The 5000-nt window shown below is 51.6% G+C and overlaps 1 non-coding gene across 1 annotated transcript in view; it reads right to left on the bottom strand.

The window, feature by feature from the left end:
• LOC126446399 (small subunit ribosomal RNA) overlaps positions 1 to 668 on the bottom strand; it is a 1908-nt gene extending 1240 nt beyond the window's left edge. The window contains exon 1 of the ribosomal RNA XR_007583278.1: positions 1 to 668. This exon is cut by the window's left edge and continues 1240 nt beyond it. This is a non-coding gene — a ribosomal RNA (small subunit ribosomal RNA).
• Positions 669 to 5000: the final 4332 nt, after the last annotated feature.

The following is a 5000-nucleotide window of genomic DNA, read 5'->3' as shown; positions in this document are numbered from 1 at the left end:
GCGTGGGACACAAATCCAACTACGAGCTTTTTAACCGCAACAACTTTAATATACGCTATTGGAGCTGGAATTACCGCGGCTGCTGGCACCAGACTTGCCCTCCAATAGATACTCGTTAAAGGATTTAAAGTGTACTCATTCCGATTACGGGGCCTCGGATGAGTCCCGTATCGTTATTTTTCGTCACTACCTCCCCGTGCCGGGAGTGGGTAATTTGCGCGCCTGCTGCCTTCCTTGGATGTGGTAGCCGTTTCTCAGGCTCCCTCTCCGGAATCGAACCCTGATTCCCCGTTACCCGTTACAACCATGGTAGGCGCAGAACCTACCATCGACAGTTGATAAGGCAGACATTTGAAAGATGCGTCGCCGGTACGAGGACCGTGCGATCAGCCCTAAGTTATTCAGAGTCACCAAGGCAAACGGACCGGACGAGCCGACCGATTGGTTTTGATCTAATAAAAGCGTCCCTTCCATCTCTGGTCGGGACTCTGTTTGCATGTATTAGCTCTAGAATTACCACAGTTATCCAAGTAACGTGGGTACGATCTAAGGAACCATAACTGATTTAATGAGCCATTCGCGGTTTCACCTTAATGCGGCTTGTACTGAGACATGCATGGCTTAATCTTTGAGACAAGCATATGACTACTGGCAGGATCAACCAGGGAGCTGCGTCAACTAGAGCTGAGCAGCCGGCCGCCCGGGAGTGTGTCCCGGGGGCCCGCGCGAACACGCAACGGGGGCCCGCGCGAACACGCAAGCGTCCGCTCAATTATTCTGCAAACAGGAGGAGGCTGAGCTCCCCTGCACAACACACCTCGAAACCCTCTCAGGTCCCGGCGGCGCGCAGCGCCGTCCTAAGTACTTGGTCGGGTTCGAGAGAGGCGCAATCGCCCGGAGTTAGGCGAGTAGACGCTTTAGGTGCGACCACCCGTGCTCCCAACTGAGCTTGCCGCTGCCGACAGAGGCCCGGGAGCGTGCTGTCGTGGCATTGCCGGCGGGAGACAACACGCGCCACCTACGGTGACCGGCAGCTCCAACGCCAGCGCCACAGAAGGACAAAAGCCCTACTTGGGTGCCGAAGCGAACTCTCCCAGCACAGCGCACGCGCCAACACGTCCGCACAGCTGCGATACAAACCACCTGCGAGAACCGCTGGGGCGACCGAGCAGCAGACGGCGTCGCGGCGCCGAGCGCCGGGCGGCGGCGCATCCTCAGCGCACAAAGTCCTCAATCGGACCAGCACACTGCAGATGGCCACCGCGCTTCGCACCGGGCCCGCGAGGACCTACTTTGGCCGCAAGGCGCCGCGAGCAGGGGGCGCCGGCGCGCAGCTGCGCCGCCTGCCGCGTCCGTCGGCCGGCGCGCCTGCCACCGGCCGCCCCCACCAGCCGGCTGTAGCGCGTGCGCCCACGCACCGCGCTGCCAGCACGCCGGGCGGCCCCCCCTCACCGGCCGGGGACGGTCCCACCCAGCCACCGCCGCGTATCGCCTCACACCCAGATCCCCTTTCACGTTCGTGGGCATGGTGGGTCCCCTTTCACGTTCGTGGGCATGGTGGGTATCCCTGAAACAACCGGTTAATAGCTCGACCGATCGTCGCCAACACTGATTCACCTCTAGCGAGAACAACCGCACCACAACGGGTTACCCGGTTGTTCATTTGCGTAACGTCACCAGCAAACGTACACGTCCATCGCCATTTGCAACGAGTATTGCATGCCTGTGTCAGGTGTCACAACACACTACGTCTGCCCACATAGACGCAACAACATGTGCACGCCTAGAGAACACGTGGAAGGTAGACCCCGTACGTATGCGGTGTCCATTGCGCGAACGACTGTCAGCCCGCCTCTGCAGCATGTCGCAGATGTGGAACGCGGTGCAACATGCTATCACGGTGTGTGAGAAGAGACGACTACGTCCGAATACACGCTCCACTACATCAACAGACTGCTCATGCTGATCGCCATCCAGGGCGTCCGTTCCTCCCACACGTCTGTATGGCGTACCACACTGCAATCCAGCTCTTATAGGGAGACGACACGTAGCTGCGTGCACAATATTTGGACTGTATGGTCCGCCGTTGCTAGGCGCTGTCGTCATACGGTCACATGGGCCACGATGTATCATTCAGTACATACGGAGCAATGTGCAGTACAGTTTGTGGGTTTTGCGTACATCGGCGGACAGGTGACAGGCCGTACCACAACGTAGGCTGAGTACGTCGGCATGCGAAGGGCATTGAACATGCAAACTTCTCACCGACCAGCTTGCGAAGGCAGGGGGGAAGGGGGGGGGGCATGTACGTCCTGCTGCTATCCACACTACAGTGTATAGCAGGAGCATGTGGAAAGTCAGCAACACCTGCAAGGTGTTTAACATGACGCGATACACAGGGGACCGGGCAGTGCGAGTAGCGAACTATATTGCGAGGGTTGCGGTTAGGCAACACTACACTACTTTAACGGGTTGCATAACAATTACAGAGCAGGTTCAGCGACAACGTGCGTCAGGTTAAGGCGCAATATAGTTTAGGTTACGGCGCACTTTAGGTTAGGTTAAGGCACATTATAGGTTAGGTTAAGGCACAACATGGGTTACGTTAAGGCACAACATGGGTTACGTTAAGGCACAACATGGGTTACGTTAAGGCACAACATGGGTTAGGTTAAGGCACAACATGGGTTAGGTTAAGGCACAACATGGGTTAGGTTAAGGCACAACATGGGTTAGGTTAAGGCACAACATGGGTTAGGTTAAGGCACAACATGGGTTAGGTTAAGGCACAACATGGGTTAGGTTAAGGCACAACATGGGTTAGGTTAAGGCACAACATGGGTTAGGTTAAGGCACAACATGGGTTAGGTTAAGGCACAACATGGGTTAGGTTAAGGCACAACATGGGTTAGGTTAAGGCACAACATGGGTTAGGTTAAGGCACAACATGGGTTAGGTTAAGGCACAACATGGGTTAGGTTAAGGCACAACATGGGTTAGGTTAAGGCACAACATGGGTTAGGTTAAGGCACAACATGGGTTAGGTTAAGGCACAACATGGGTTAGGTTAAGGCACAACATGGGTTAGGTTAAGGCACAACATGGGTTAGGTTAAGGCACAACATGGGTTAGGTTAAGGCACAACATGGGTTAGGTTAAGGCACAACATGGGTTAGGTTAAGGCACAACATGGGTTAGGTTAAGGCACAACATGGGTTAGGTTAAGGCACAACATGGGTTAGGTTAAGGCACAACATGGGTTAGGTTAAGGCACAACATGGGTTAGGTTAAGGCACAACATGGGTTAGGTTAAGGCACAACATGGGTTAGGTTAAGGCACAACATGGGTTAGGTTAAGGCACACCATGGGTTAGGTTAAGGCACACCATGGGTTAGGTTAAGGCACACCATGGGTTAGGTTAAGGCACAACATGGGTTAGGTTAAGGCACAACATGGGTTAGGTTAAGGCACAACATGGGTTAGGTTAAGGCACAACATGGGTTAGGTTAAGGCACAACATGGGTTAGGTTAAGGCACAACGTAGGTTAGGTTAAGGCACAACGTGGGTTAGGTTAAGGCACAACGTGGGTTAGGTTAAGGCACAACGTGGGTTAGGTTAAGGCACAACGTGGGTTAGGTTAAGGCACAACATGGGTTAGGTTAAGGCACAACATGGGTTAGGTTAAGGCACACCATGGGTTAGGTTAAGGCACAACATGGGTTAGGTTAAGGCACAACATGGGTTAGGTTAAGGCACAACATGGGTTAGGTTAAGGCACAACATGGGTTAGGTTAAGGCACAACATGGGTTAGGTTAAGGCACAACATGGGTTAGGTTAAGGCACAACGTAGGTTAGGTTAAGGCACAACATGGGTTAGGTTAAGGCACAACATGGGTTAGGTTAAGGCACAACATGGGTTAGGTTAAGGCACAACATGGGTTAGGTTAAGGCACAACATGGGTTAGGTTAAGGCACAACATGGGTTAGGTTACGGCACAACATGGGTTACGTTACGGCACAACATGGGTTACGTTACGGCACAACATGGGTTACGTTACGGCACAACATGGGTTACGTTACGGCACAACATGGGTTACGTTACGGCACAACATGGGTTACGTTACGGCACAACATGGGTTACGTTACGGCACAAATTAGGTTAGGTTACGGCACAAATTAGGTTAGGTTAAGGCACAAATTAGGTTAGGTTAAGGCACAAATTAGGTTAGGTTAAGGCACAAATTAGGTTAGGTTAAGGCACAAATTAGGTTAGGTTAAGGCACAAATTAGGTTAGGTTAAGGCACAAATTAGGTTAGGTTAAGGCACAAATTAGGTTAGGTTAAGGCACGATATAGGTTAGGTTAAGGCACGATATAGGTTAGGTTAAGGCACGATATAGGTTAGGTTAAGGCACGATATAGGTTAGGTTAAGGCACGATATAGGTTAGGTTAAGGCACGATATAGGTTAGGTTAAGGCACGATATAGGTTAGGTTAAGGCACGATATAGGTTAGGTTAAGGTACGATATAGGTTAGGTTAAGGTACGATATAGGTTAGGTTAAGGTACGATATAGGTTAGGTTAAGGTACGATATAGGTTAGGTTAAGGTACGATATAGGTTAGGTTAAGGTACGATATAGGTTAGGTTAAGGTACGATATAGGTTAGGTTAAGGTACGATATAGGTTAGGTTAAGGTACGATATAGGTTAGGTTAAGGTACGATATAGCGTAGGTTCAGATACACATTGTTGTAGGGAAAGGTGTATTGGGGGGGGGGCGGCAGGTTCGTTGATAGTGATTATCGTAATTGGATGCCTGCGGTATTATCCGATTTGTCACGTCAGGATGCACTTTTGGCTCATGACAGGCGGCGCTCCGATTCCATGGTTGTGGCAGATCTGTGTCTTTCATTCCTGCCATTGTTTGTGTGCTGTGACAGGAGGCAGTATTGTGATGTTGGGTGCACCACTGTGTAGGACATGTGTGGGTGTTCG

The sequence above is a fragment of the Schistocerca serialis genome, unplaced genomic scaffold, assembly GCF_023864345.2.
Source record: "Schistocerca serialis cubense isolate TAMUIC-IGC-003099 unplaced genomic scaffold, iqSchSeri2.2 HiC_scaffold_387, whole genome shotgun sequence".
In the NCBI taxonomy this organism is placed as follows: Eukaryota; Metazoa; Arthropoda; class Insecta; order Orthoptera; family Acrididae; genus Schistocerca; species Schistocerca serialis.
The sequence above is the reverse complement of the archived record's forward strand: the minus strand, read 5'-3'. Positions and strand labels throughout refer to the sequence as shown.